The 14,925-nt window shown below is 48.7% G+C and overlaps 1 long non-coding RNA gene across 1 annotated transcript in view; it reads right to left on the reverse strand.

Annotated features, from left to right (window-relative positions):
* Positions 1-14,925, reverse strand: part of LOC108446962 — a 129,855-nt gene that overhangs the window by 12,843 nt on the left and 102,087 nt on the right. The window contains exons 11-15 of the long non-coding RNA XR_001862305.1: positions 14,253-14,432; positions 8,533-8,730; positions 2,641-2,709; positions 2,202-2,271; positions 899-992 (exon numbers count right to left, since the gene is read on the reverse strand). This is a non-coding gene — a long non-coding RNA (uncharacterized LOC108446962). The remainder of the gene's footprint in view (positions 1-898; positions 993-2,201; positions 2,272-2,640; positions 2,710-8,532; positions 8,731-14,252; positions 14,433-14,925) is intronic.

Raw genomic sequence — 14,925 nt, forward strand, 5'->3', positions numbered from 1 at the left:
ATTGATTTTCTCATTGCTCTATGTTGGCTAAAAATTATTCGATTATGTATTTAGCTGCTAATGGAAACTCATTAGTAGATTTTCATTTCATGCTTGTTTGCACCTGCAATCCATTTTTCCCTGTCCAAAGCACTGTTTCATTTCAGTTCCGTGCTATAAATTTCCCTGCACATAAACTGATAAGCGTCAGCCAAAATTCAGTGTACGTGGTCTGAAATAGCTCAGGGCCATTGCTCTCACATCAGCATCATTACAGCAGCAGATCCCTGGTGATTCAGGGGTGCTTGTTACCGTGTGTATCGATGGCCTAACTTGCCTCGTTGTTGACTCATTAACTTTGTTATCCTCGTTAGTGTCAGCTCCTTGACGCTGTCCTGTTGGCTTTGTGCTCCCTGCAGCCCCACGGGGCTCCTGGGCATCCTTTTAACCCAAAGATGGGACATGCCCAGCGTCAGGAGGGCAGGAGTGAGGGGGCTCCTTCAGGGCTCCCTCCTTCCCACTCCCTGCTTGTCTGTGGGATGCGATTTCAATCACGTTCAATCGAACATAACCCCTTGCTTCATTTGCAGGGAGATGTTATTATCTGTGGGAATAGCTCCCAGTTCCCAGCCAAATCCGCAACACTGAGCACAATGTGCCCAGTTTGAACTCTTCCTCCCCATCCTTCTCCAGCTTCCTGATGGGTTTGTGCCCTTGGCATCTGCAGGAGGTGCAGCACAAGGAATCAGGCCGTGCTTCCCTGGGATCTGCTTCCACCTCCCACTCAGAAATCCTGTCCAGTTTAGGCTTAGCTCTGCCTTCCCTTCTGCCCTTTCATCTCCCTTGTGGGAGACAGAGACCAGCTCAATCCCAGCCAGACCCCACACAAGTGAAAAGCAGAGCAGTCACCCCAACTTACGCATCCAATGTCCCTTCAAGCAATCCCAGCTTAGTCCCAGACCACCCTGAGCTGCAGCACTGGACGTGGCTGGAAAGGCTCCTGCTGGGAGCAACTGGAAATAAGGAGTGCAGAGATCAGAGGTGCAGGAGTGGCAGATGACCAGAACCTGCTCACTGAGCTGCTGGGCATTTTATTTTAGAGTAATCCCCATCCAGGTTAGTGAAGCAGAACCTGATCACAATAATTATGTCACATTTTGTTTTCATAGGAAGAAATTAATAAGTTGTTCAACTTCAGCAGAATTACTCTGAATTGATCCAAATATGAGAACTCACTCTCAGCCCCCACACAGAAAAATGCATTTGCTGTAAAAATATCTGTTTTATCAGGTAGCTCAACCCTCTGGGGTCTGCCTGCATCCCCCACCCGAGTAACTGAGAGCAGGAACAGGTCTGAATGTGCTTGTTAAGTGGGCCTGATCAATACAAATCTATTTCTCAATTAAGTAGAAGATCCTGGTGTATGTGTATTGCCTGCAGGCCAAAAGAGTTCAGAGGAAAACTGGATTCCAGAATACAAAGTTGTGTTGTTTTTTGCTCTGTCTTTTATATGAGCTTTACCAGCATGCAACTGCAATCCTTGTGAACTCTGCAGATTAAATTTCCTTGCAGTAATGACCACTAGGAATTAGTGAAATGTTAATCTTCCCACCTGCTGTGTATGATTATACATGAGTCTAATCAACCTGATTACAAAAGAAAGTAATTTCTGCTTTTACAGGGGTTTTTTGTTGTTGTCTGCTTTAGTTCTTCCTGAGGAACTGTGAAACTCCTTACCCTGTATTTTAAAGCAAAAATGATGATTAAATTAAAATGTGTAAAGGGGAGCAATGGAGGCTGATAGTAATTGCTTTACAAGAGATACAGTAATTGATGCTCTGAGGATTTATTTCAGAGCATGGAAGTGAATTAGGAACCTGCTTTATCTGGATTTGCATCGCTCTGATGAAGTCACTGCGTCTTTGTGTGTTGGTTTTTAGCTAAACTGTTCTTAATGAGAATGCTAATAATTACAGTGGCACTAAACTGTTTTAGGGACACAAGAGGATGAGAGCAACATTTTGATTTCATTTAAAACCACGGTCACCTTTCTGCTGCCAACCCTGAAGTGATGGGAGAAGGAGGAAATGCACCTGAATCCATCGGAGATTGGATCCATCCAACTCCTAGCTGCACTGGTGGGAGATTGTAAAGACAAGCTAAAAAGCTACATCTGATTGCATTTCTTGGGTCAAAGCTTTGTTAAGGCTGGGTCCACACACCTGGGGAGCAGGTACTGCAGTGAAGAGAGGCTTTCCAAGTCAGAGATCAGGAAAATCAGTGTACAGATACCTGAAAGTACAAGGAATGTAGGGTAAGCCACAGCAAAAGTTATCCTGCTTCATCCAGCAGTCAAACCCACAGCTTTCTGAGCAGCCACAAACCCCAGAACACCTGAACTGCACCCCCTGCTTGCCCACTGCACATGGGAACACCTGGGATAATCCCTGGGTTCAAAATCATAATACCCAACCATCTGATCAAGATATGGCTGCCACTAACCCCAAACCATTCCAGGCCTGATGAGCATCACTCCACAGGCAGGTTTAATATTCCCAGAGCAATGAGATGCCAAATGTGCCCCTGGTGTTCCCAGCACTGCCTGGGAAGAGCTGGTGGGGGATCTCCATGGTGACAGCGTGTGTCACATCCCTGAGTTACCTGAGTGATCATTCCCATCCTTTCATCTGATCCTCACTTTTCATCTTTGCCTCGGAGTGTGCTGGGCTCCTAATGGAGAGGAATTGACAAACATCCTCAGAGGAAAAGCAATTTTTTTCTCATCTACACTCCTGCAGCTTAATTCAAGCAACAGCTTTTGCAGGACGAGCTGTTCAAGGAAGTCGGGAATTTGCCTTTGACACGCATAGATTGGGCTGGTGAAGGGTAAAAATTACCTTGCTGAATACATCCCCAAAAACCTCGAAAAAAGCCCCTTCCTCCAAACCTGTGCCTGGGGCAGTCCCAGCTCTCCCACACCCCCAAGTCTTCCCAGCCCTGCTTCTCCCAGTGCAGAAATCCCACTGGAGAACCTCTGCTCTTCCTCCTTTCTGGGTATGGCACAGAAAATGAACTTGGCTGAATCCAGGCCTTTCAGGAGTTGCAATTTGGAGAAAAATCCTGCTGAGATGTCCAAGCAATCTGTCACCCTGTGGCAGGAGTGATGCATGTTGATTTTGGAGGGTGCCACAGCTGCAACACAGCGAAGCCAGAATTCCCTGGACTCTGCCGTGGCTGCTCCCTCTCCCTCCTCCTCGCACTCTCTAACTTTGTTCTTACTAGAAAAGCTGAACATTTTCCAGCTTGGCTCATTAAAATCTTCCATACCTTAAACAGTCTGGGTTCTCTCATGCTTCAGGTTGTACAGGAATATCCTTGGGAGGTGAACCCCAAGGCCGGGAAGGGAATCTTGGAGATGGGAGACCGATAGCCCAGCCGGGGCATCCAGCAAGCTCAGCAGCATGAGACACTGGGGCGTGTGGCAAGGCAGGGGTAAAGACCATTCAGATGGGGTTTTCAGCTGTGAAACTGCTCCTGAGACACTCTCTGAGCCTCTCATGAGGGCAGAGGGAGGCCAGCCTTGGTGTGTGTGACGTTATGGGGCACAGGGACTTATAGCTGTGCAGCCACCCACCCACCCACTGCCTGCCTTTTTGGGGTTTAAGCTATTTCTTCCTGGCGAAATAAATACAATAGACCATAAAGTGCTGTTCCCAGCACGCTGCAGCCCCCTGCTCCCCCTCCCAGCACAGTCCCTGTTATCTAACACCTGGTAGGGGATTTAAAAGGAACTCTTCATCTCATTTCATACATTAGTGCTAAGTTTAGCTTCTGTAGGTAACAGTTTCTGTTTGAACTAATAAAGAGGTATGTTTAGAATCTCAGGGGCACACTCTCTGCTCATTTGAAACAAATGAGGATTATATAAGGAGGAACAGGAGCTACAAATAGGATTCATAAAATTAATTGGCTCTAAGCTGCAGTGGAGTGGAGCCATTAAAAGTGATGAGTGGCCACGGCGTGCCCGTTCCCCTTGGACAGCCTGGGGACAGCAGGGCCAGGCCTGGCCAGCCTGGAGCACTCAGGACTCAGTTCCTGCAGAGCCAGCAGCCCTGGCACCACTGCCATGCTCCCAAAGGCTCTCCAAGAGCTCCACCTTGTCCCCATTTATGTGGCCCCACAGCAGCTCTGCCTCCCAAAGGGGCAGGGATGCTGCAGCCAAAGCCTGGAGCACCACCCGCAGGTTCTGCACCCTGCAGAGAACCCCCACATGGCTCCTGATGGACCCCAAAATCACAGCTCTGCCTCAGCAGACACATGAAGTGAAAACCACGCTTCATTTGGCCACAAGTGCCAGCCCAGCTGCCAGAATTCCTGTGCACAACCCCAGGGCTGCCTGTGCCCTGCTCCCCCTGCTCCAGCTCCTGTTTCCAGCCCAACAAACAATGCTCCATGTATTGATCATATCAAATGCTGCAAAATCCATCTGAGGAGAGTCTGGCATTCCTTGCAGGAGCCTGTCTGCTCCCTGCTCCTGGGATACTCTGGGACAGGGGCAGGGCAGGGGCTTCTCCACTGAGCCCCCTGCAGCCCCTGGCTGCAGGATCACTTCCAGCTGCCACACTCGAATGAGCTTCAGCAGAACCTTGAGCTGGACCCCCTAACTGCATTTAAAGCACCCTATGTTTTTGTACATACAGATCTTCTGAAATACTTTCCACATGTTCTCCCATTCCAGAGTTGTCTTCAGTCACAGAGCACTAAGTGCATTAAATTCAGTTCCCATCACAAAACCCAGCCTGAATTAGGCTCCAAGTGTCCTTTTAATTGCAAAGCATTATAAAAACTCCCCCTAAGCAGTGCCATACAAACAGAAAATAAGTCAAAGGCCTCAGGAAGCTGCTGCAGGAGCTGGAGCCCCTCTCCTGGCTTTGCAGAGGAGCAGGACCTCTGGCATAGCTCTGAACAGGCAGCCCTGGATGTGTCCTGAACATCCCGGCTGAGATCCGTGGAGTTTGCACACAGAGACTCCATAATCAGCCAGAAGTTAAAATAAATGGAAGCAAAACTTCTCTTGCACCTAGTTAATACCAGTAGTAGTGGCAACTCCTTGTGTTTCCGAGGGCTGTCCCTCCACTCCCATGCGCTGTGTGGTGCTTCACACTGCTTGAAGAGTCCCCAGAGAGCCACCCACTCTGCCTGGGCTCTGTTGCTGTTCACACCCAGATTTAGGAGCAGCAGTGATCACTTCAATACATTTTTCAAAAGAACTGGGCCGTGCATGTGTTTTTTAGATTATCCCACAGCACGAGCTAAGATTAAAATCTCCCTCTAGATTTCACAGTGTCTGGGAGTCTTGCAGCTCTCCAGACGCGGCTTCTATTTCAAGAGACGAACCCTCTCGCTGCTGATAATGTTCTATTCTCAGGTGTCACCTGCTCCTCAGTGCCACGCCCGCACGGAGTAAGTGGGGAGGGAGCTGCTGGCAGCTCGCCGTGTACGGGGGATCAACACCAGCATCACTCCCGAGGGAAGGGGGAGCCGGAGTGTCACAACCCAGCGTGGCACCAACCCAGCGTGGCACCCACTGCTGCTGCTGGGAATCACACTGGCACTCCCACCTCGTGCAGCTTGGGTCATGCTTGTCAAAACAGGCGTTCGTTTTTGTACCTGCTGTCACAAAGTCAGCCAAAATCACTTCTTCCCCTGTAGGAAAAATATTTTCATATCAAAGTTTTTCCGTTTTTCAAACATTATTTTTGGCAGACATTACAAAAGACAAAGTGATCTTGCAGTGATACTTTATACAGTGCCATATCTGGGGGAAATAAAACCCCTGCCTAAATGTGTGTGTCAGTGTAAACACACAGCATTTAACACCGAACTGATAAAAATCTTGCGAAACATCCTTGATGTTTTGAAATTTCCCTGAAGTGTCAAACTCGTCACACGTCTCACCAACGGCCATTATATCACTTGGTGGACCTTAGGCTTCAAGGAAAATGAATTTAAAAGTAAATTTTTGGGAAGAAAGCAGTGGGAGAGTCTTCAGGATGTCACTGGAACACGGCCATCCTTGAGGGACGTTAGCAGGAATCACAGGCCATCAAACTTGAGGTGAGTGAGATGGGTGAGTCACCCCCATGACAACTTTTGAGGTGCTCTACAGATGGAAAGGGGAAAATAGGGATATTTTGCATGCGTGATAGAAAGACAAGTAAATGTCGAAGGAAAAGCCCACTGCAGCTGGGGAAGGGGTGTCCTGTTGGAACCAACCAAAAGTCACACCCTGTCTCACCTCAGGAAATGCAGCCTGTGTTTGCGAGCTGGCCAAAAGCAAGAGGAGGGACAGAACATTCCTCAGGGCTGGAAGGAGCCCTGGAGGCAATTCCATGTCCCACCTCTCCTGTGTGGGGTTGGGTGGGTCATGCAGCTGAGTCTCAGGAACACCTCTGGTGTCATCACAGCGTCATCCAGGCTGGAAAAGACTTCTGAGGTCATCAGGTCCATCAACCCAGCAGCACCACGTTCACCACCAAACAACTTCCTCAAGTGCCACATTCAGGTTTCTTTAAACACTTCCAAGGATGGTGACTCCACTAGTTCCCTGTTCCAATGCCTGACAACTCTTTCCATGAAGAAATTTCCCCTAATACCCCATCTAAACCTCCCCTGGCACAACATGAGGCTGTTTCCTCTCCTCCTGTCCCTCATGACCTGGGAGAAAACACTGACAGGATCCCAAAGAGCCCAGTCCCCTGAGTGCCCCCAGCCAGGGCTCTGATCGCCCAGCACAGCCCAATATTCCCCCGTGGCACCATGCCAGCTGTGGAACCGCATCCAAACAGACAGAAAGCAGCATGTGGCACCTTAAATTCAGCTGAACACCCTGTGCACTTCCTCACCCAAAGTAGGTGACCCATTTTCCACACGTTTTGTTGGAGCATTTCATTTTCCAGCCCTTCCTCCTGGAGGGCACAGGGCACAGCGAGTGTTTTCCTACAGAAATGGGCTTGTTCTGCAGCCCTGTGCAGCACAGCCACGTAACCTCTCATCCTGCCCCCACCACAGCTCATCCATCAACAGCTCAACCATCCCTGAGTGTTTGGGGAGCCCAGGATCCAGGTTCTGCTCCAGAGCAAAGCCAGCAGTGCCTCCTCACCCAGCCTCTCCACACACACAGCCCTGTGCAAACACATTTATGGGTTCTGAACGTGTGTCTTCAGCTGGAACCTCAGAGGCAAGAGCAGGGGGTTGATCTGGGGGTGACAAAAGCCTCGTGGCATTTCCTAGATAGAATGAAACCCGAGTTTAGCAATTATTCATAGCCTTACACACGTTCTTGCAGACAGTCGAGCTGACTTGGCAGACTGGAGCTAATTGGGTTTACAGTAGAATGAAGCTTTGATTGAAGTGCTTCGCTTCAAAAAAATATTCCACATCCCCCCACACCCCTGCTAACATTACTCTGGAGCATGTAAAACAACCACCCCACATCTCAGCAAAGGAGAAATGCAGGATTTTTAGTGCTTTACCAAGCAAAGACCCACAAGTGAATAATTTGGAGTGTTTGATGTGCTGTATTCTGATCCATAATTCAGCAGCGGAACAAGGGCTGCGTGAGCCTGACATTTCAGGCTGCTTTTGAAGTTCATGAAACCCCTGCAGTCACCAAGGGGAGGGATCCTGCTCGGGAAGCCAAGGTGGGCACTGAACAAAAGGTGGGAAGAAAAAGGCTCCAAAGCTAATGCACAAAAACCTTGGAGAATGTAAATGAATGTAGCCTCGAGTTTACCGAGTAAATAATTCAAATTCTACCGTGGTGATTTATGAAAATAAAAAGACATATTTAATGAGCCCAGCAGGCAGCAGGTGCCTCTATTTTAACATGTTAAAGGCAAAAATCAAAAGGCAGAAGCTTTTTCCTGTTTCATGGTCACAGTTTAAAATAAAACTCTTCCCTGTGCTTCAGGGATGTGCTGTGCTCAGCAGTTTTGCTGCTGCAGGGAGGGTCCTGTGAATGCTCCCATCACCGTTTGGGCTGGGGGCTCCAATTTCCACACAGCCACATGGAGAACCCTGCCAGGCCTTCTGGGCAGGCCATGGGCAGGGACACCCATCTGTCCAGGTGCTCCAAGCCTCGTCTGGGTGCTCCAAGCCCCAATGTCCAGCCTGGCCTTGGGCACTGCCAGGGATCCAGGGGCAGCCCCAGCTGCTCTGGGCACCCTGTGCCAGGGCCTGCCCACCCTCACTGTAAAAAATTTCTTCCTTCTAACTACTCCAAATCTGCCCTTTTTTAGTTCAAAACATCTCTCTTGATGAACTTTTATTTGTGTTGTGTTTCATCCCCTTTCTGTCTGGAGAAGTTTTGGGACAACCAGCACCTGGAGAGGAGTGGCCTGGCTCTGAGTTCATGCTGGGCACGATTTCATCCCCTCAGGGACAGCCCCTTAAATTCAGCAAGGTTTAGGGGCAGGTAGCAGATGGCATTTATTAAAACAGGCTTAAAAAAAATCACAGAGAAGGGAACATTGAGGTGGAAACCCCACTGACCTGAGCAAGGTGGGGAAGGAGCTGTGCCACATACGCTCCCTGCCCTCACTTCTTCTGCCTCTCTTATTTATTCGATGTTTCAGAAGGAAAATCCAGTGTTCAAAGCTGATGTTTCATCAATCAGCATCCGTGGGGCCAGGCTGTGCCAACATCCCCACCTTCTCCATCGACTCCCACATGGCTCGTTGGGAAAAACGCCTAATTAACAGGAGAAAATGAGATTTTTAGGAAGCAAACCTTCTGACTTCCGCGGAGGCAACGTGTGCTACATCACAAGAGGTGCTGAGCACAGGCAGAGAGGGACTTTGAAGGGAAACTGCTGCCTCAGAGTGCTGTGAACTCTCAGAGGTTTAGACTTCAAAATTCCACATTTCACGCTGCATAGCCCAGCAGCCTGACAGACGGATTCCCCCGGAGAGACCGGGGAAGGAGCCCTGCCGCACTCACACAACGCTCTGTCGGATGAAAACACCCAGCAGACAGCGACGGCACACCAGAGCAGCTTTCCAGCTGTTAAACCCAGCCCCTTGCCCCTCTCCAGATGTGAGCCAGGGTAATTCACCCCGCCCGCCTTAATGAACCGCTGCTTTGGGACCCTGGGGCAGGCAGAGGGGCTGGGGATTCACATGGGGCTTTGAGAACAAAACAGAGTCAAAACTCCTCTGAAAACCCCATATAAAGGTGGGAGTGCAGCCATGCAGCCTGTTCATGGTGCAGTGAGGGACAGCTGGGCCAGGGAGCCCCTGAGTGCCCTGCACACAAATCCTGGAATGGCTTGGGTTGGGAGGGGCCTCAGAGCCCATCCAGTGCCACCCCTGCCATGGCAGGGACACCTCCCACTGTCCCAGGCTGCTCCAAGCCCCAGTGTCCAGCCTGGCCTTGGGCACTGCCAGGGATCATCCAGGGGCAGCGCCAGCTGCTCTGGGCACCCTGTGCCAGTGAGGGTTTTGTGTCTGGCTCATGTAAGACTGAACCAAGCCATGACCTTGCAAAGAGGGAGGTTATTTAGTGCAAGGACAGGAGAGGTAGGAATGACATGGCCAGTGTGCCTTCTCTCTGGAATGAGAGGCCAGGGAGAGCCTTCCCAGAGGTGTGGGAGTGGTAAATCACATGGAATGCTCCACAAGCTCCAGGGAAAAGCAGTGAGCTGTTTCCACCAGATGTAGATTCCCACTCCCCACATCAATCCCCGGCACAGGAAATCAGCCCTGCAGCCCTTCCACAAGTGTATCACATCCTCAATGAGCTCCCTCCCCGAATTTGCAGCTGCAGAGGGAGGTGGCACCAGGCAGAAGCCCCTGAGCAGGGGACATGGATCCATCACCCTGGGTCCCACTTCCCGACTCCAGCACCCAGCCGGGGACTCACGGCCACCACGGCGTGTCACCCACAGCTGTTGCCATGGCAACTGGAAATCATTAAAAATAAATAAACTCATTTTCATGACACAACTCATAGAGTGCCTGGCTTCTGCCAGGAGTTTGAATTTGGCCTGTTTGGATAATTTGATGGGATGCCACAAGTGAGGGCCTGATCTGAAACCACAAGTCATTTTTCTCCTTGGAAGAGTGGATAACTGAGTCTATTAATCCAACAATACATTTAAGCTGAGTTATTGTGACAAGGGACTTCCATTATCCATTTCATCGAGTTGCAAACTGTCAGAATAAATCTCAGGGGGCTCAGGAAAAAAGCTGCCTGCCTTTGTTGGCTGTTTTTATATGCCACAACAGTTTAATTTGGTTCACTTTAGCTCATGATACTGTACAACTCTACAGGGGAAAGCTCACAGGGAACCTACTACAGAAAATGGTAACTTTATGGTCATCAAAGTTTTTTTTTAAAAAGAGCCAGGACAGCAAAGTTTGACCACCTTGACATTGACTTCAGTGACCCTTTTTCTTATACATTTCAGTTTTTAACTATAAATGGTTCTCCCTTTGGAATCAGTATTTCCAAATTAAAAAGTGCTTTCTTAAAGCTCTGCTTTCATCTTGCAAAACAAGTTGGCTTAACCAGTTAAAACTCTTATAACCAGAAATTAATCAACATAAAGCATAAAATGGAAGCAGAGTATCCAGCTTAAGATGTCAAACTGGAATTCAGAAGGTGGGATTCCATTATTCTCCCACCAGTTCTGCAGATGATGGTAAATCTTAATTATCCTTTATTTGCTTGTTTTGTAATTAAAGCTGTTCTAGAAGAAAATTATTTATTGATGTAACTGGTAGCTGGCCATGAAGTTGGGAGGGCAGACAGGTTGAAGGTGCAACAGAGGAGAAGGAAGAGAAGGAAGGAGGAGGAGAAGGAGAAGGAGGAAGAGGAGGAGGAGGAGGAGGAGAAGGAGGAAGAGAAGGAGGAGGAGAAGGAGGAAGAGAAGGAGGAAGAGAAGGAGGAAGAGAAGGAGGAAGAGAAGGAGGAAGAGAAGGAGCAGCCAGTGTCACTCATGGCCTGAAAAGCAGACATGGAAACTTCCCAGTGAATTCCAGCCCCCGTGTGCTCCCAGCCAGCCATGAAGGAGGAGGTGCCACCATGCCAAGAGCTGCCTGGGGGAGTTTGTTTTTCATCTGTCCCCACAGCTGCAGCCCTGGCCAGTCCCCCAGAGAACGGGACCTTTGTGGTTTCTCCTGCAGCACTGACTCTTTAACCCCTGTCCAGCCCTTGGTTGTCAATTATTCCCCTCAAGTTTCATTTCAAAGCTGCTGTGAGCTGCAGGAAGCCCAGAGAGAGGCAGATACACAATAACACCCCCCACACTCTAATTACAGCCTTTACAGATAAATATTAGTTTTGAGAAGTGAATTTTAAAGGTTTTTAGGCAGTGCTCAAAGCTGGCTGTACTCCCATGCAAAACACGCAGCAGTTCAACACCCAAGTGCACTGGAGGGAAAAAATAATGAAATCAAACTCAAGAGTTTCTGGAGGGCAGATAAAACCCCTGGCTGGGAGGCAGCAGGGTCCCAGCTCTGGATTTGGAGAGCAGGTGACATTAATGGCACTGGGGAGGCTCTGCCAGGGCAGCTGCAGCTCCCTGAGCCAGGCACCCCAGCCTGGATGGACACACAGACCTGTGGCTTTCAGGCTGTGAAAGGAAAAGGGGCTGTGCTCTGTTCTGGGTTGAAATCAATATTTTGGCCAGCCCCAGTTCATAGAATCTCTCACTTCATGCATCCAGGGGCAAGGTCAAAGGGAAAAATCTGTCTTAAAGTCCTTCACATCTTGGATTGATTTCTTTAAAAGGGATTCGCTAAGAAATAAACATTGTGACTTCGACTGCTTTTAATTCCACCCTCTCAGCACTATTGCTGGGAAACAATGAAAACTCTAATTCCTGCTCTTGCCCAAAATCATCCTTTGGTCTCAGGAGGTGGTCGGCAGCTCAGTACAAAATGTCAGTGTCACAACTTCACAGCTCCAGCCTGCTTTTGATCAGATCTGGGGAGTGAGAAGAGATGCAATACGCTCCTTCCTTTACTGTCACTGCAGAGTATTCATTAGCTTTAATTATTTTTTAGGTTCTAGGGGGAACCATTAAAAAAATTAATCACAAATGGAAGGAACAGCAGCCGTCTGTGGCCATAAAAAAACAATAAAGCATTTTAGGATCCACACGTTTTATGATTTACACTCCAAACAGGACCAGAGGTAGCATATGGTGATTGCCATAAAGTAACATTTATTATAAAAACACAGAGATTTATCTCCCAGCTTGGTTGGATGTGAGAAGTTACATTTACTTTAACTGATATTCAAATTGTTGTAATACCAGAACTTGGGGGGGTTTCTTTGTACCAAGTCAGGTTAGCACAAACCTGAGCTTGTTTTTCCTGTAAATACATCCTTTAGCAGAATGTTTTACACTGATTCCAGATGACCTGTTCACATCCCTGGATGCAGGAAGGGTTTGGACATAGGTCAGCTCCTGCTCTGGGGCACCAACTGTGTCACCAGCTCTGGGCTCATCTGTGGCCAACAGAAGGTGCCACCTCTGACTGCAGCACTGGGCTCCACGTGCCCAAAAGGACCCTCCCATCAGTTCAAGGTTTACTTTAATTTCAGCATCTCCAGCCTAGTAAATATCTAATTAATAACTATAAACAGGCTGTTATTTTTAGTGTAAATGAGAAAAGTAATAGGTAAAATTACCACCTCAGTTTGTTCTTGCTGGCTGAACGTAGGGAGGAACATCAGAAAAAGCAGGAATTTACAGCAGAGACACACCTCCAAGAAGGTGGCACAAATATTATGGAGTGTTCCTATTAAAATCTGGAAATGATGGAATTTTTACACCTTGAGGAACAGGACAGGACACACCCATTAGGGAAGGTGATGGCACAGGGCTGGCTGGCCCCGGGGGGGGATGTGACAGTTCCCCTGGCTGCGTCCCATGGACAACATCAATCCCTGCTGCAGCACAGAATCCCACTGGATTTCGATCCTGACACCCACCAGGGAAGAGGCTCTCGGGGCACAGCCAAGTTCTGCTTCCAGGGGCTATGGAAGGGAATTTTGAATTCAGCACTAATGGACTCAAGTGGAACTGCCTCAAAAAATAACCACAAATGAAGGAGTGCTGGATGGCAATCACCTATCCTCCCTTACTTACTGTTCAATTCAATATTTTTAATTCCCCCAGTCCAACCCGGAGCAACCTACACCAATATCCTTAAATGTCAGCACAGACACAGTCCCTGCTGGCACGAGGATGCTGCTGGGGAAGGGCTGGCTTCAGGGAGGCACAGCCAAGGCTGAGAGCAGGGACAGGGAGTGTCTCACCCCTCCCCATTGTTCAGGACTAAACCGTCCCATCTTCCAGGTCTAAGGAGAAAAGTTCCAGTGCTGAGGGTTCCTCTGACAGCCCCTCTGCTGCTCCTCCTGGCTTTGCAGCCTCCTCTTTTCCCTCTCCAGTCTGATCGTGTTTGAAGTCTGGGAGGCAAAAAGGTCAAAGTTGTAAAATAACTGCGGTCTCCTCCTCCTTCCCTTCCCTCCAGCTCCAGGGAAATGCAAGGAGCGGGTTTCCAGCTCCTCTAAAGGAAAGGTAATTGTTCTGCCTCACCCTTGCCAGCGAGGCAGGAACCACATTCCCACCCCCACAGAGACCCCTCTCCTTGTCTTGCAGTGAACTTCTTCATGCTCAGGTCTGCTGACACTCAGCTGCAAACAGAGATAATGGAACAGAGCTAAAAACCATCACCTTTAGCCTCTTCTCCAAAAAAAAACCTGCACAGACAGACAAACCAACACAACCTTCCTTAAAAAATGGTCAAAATTAACATTAGAAAGTGCTGAGGATGATGAATGCTTCCTTCAGACCACACCGTGCTGCTCCTGTGAGTGCTGTGAAGCTCCTGCTCCGTGCCAGCACAGATACAACAGTGGCACACACAGGGCAGGTCCCAGGCCGACAGGAATCCCTGTCTCCAGTGGAATTCTAGTGGCTGTGGAGAGTAGGGAGTGACAGGACTGGGGTATTTATTTCAATTAAGTAGTATAAAGCATCAGATCCAAACAGAGCTGAAGGCAAGGGATTTGGTTATTTGGAATTATCCTGCATTAGAATTACACTGGCTCTATAGCTCTATATTGTACTTAGACATTATATGGAATTAGTCACAACAGGGAGAAAGAATCAATCAGTCCTGGCTAAGGAATTGAGATAATAATGACTCATTTGACGAGATTGCTCTGGAAAATTAATAATGACGGCGGTAATTACTAACCTGGGATGGCTGCAGTGCTCATTATTCTCCTTTTGCTCCATTGAATGTTAAGTATTATGAAGACATTTGTTGGAGAGCTTTGTCTGCAGCTTTTCATCACAGCAAGGGCTCAGAGGTCTGAGATCCATCCTCCTTTTACACCTCCTGGGACAGCACCCCAAACCCACTGGAATATTTGATCTATGGCACAGACAGCAGCACATGAATTAATGGGAAGGGTTAATTGGTTGCTGGTTATTGGTAAGGGTTCATGTCCGACCTGTGGCACCTCTGCAGCCTTTGCTCCCCTGCACCCAGGACCTGGCTTTCACTCCTTTGGCCAGTGCTGATGCATCACAAAGACCTCCCTGTTTCATTAACTGCTTTATTACCCCAGTGCCAGAGATCTGTATTTGTGCTGAAAACAGCTAAAATTGGCCCCTTTTCCAGCCCATCAAACCCCTCCTCCATCGGAGACACCCCAGAGTCCCAGGGAGCAGCAGCTCCTCCCCAGGACCAGAGTGATGCCGAGGGCTGCAGACATCTCGAGCTCATCCAGGGCACCTCAGGGATAGAAAATGTTCTTTAATACAACCACGGAGAGAGGCTGGCTCCAAAGAGTCACGAGTGAGTAACAATGAGGCCATTGAGCAGCTGTGCTCTCAAACAGCTGCTCCACACCCCCAGAGTGCCC

Source organism: Corvus brachyrhynchos, unplaced genomic scaffold (assembly GCF_000691975.1).
Source record: "Corvus brachyrhynchos isolate BGI_N302 unplaced genomic scaffold, ASM69197v1 scaffold95, whole genome shotgun sequence".
In the NCBI taxonomy this organism is placed as follows: Eukaryota; Metazoa; Chordata; class Aves; order Passeriformes; family Corvidae; genus Corvus; species Corvus brachyrhynchos.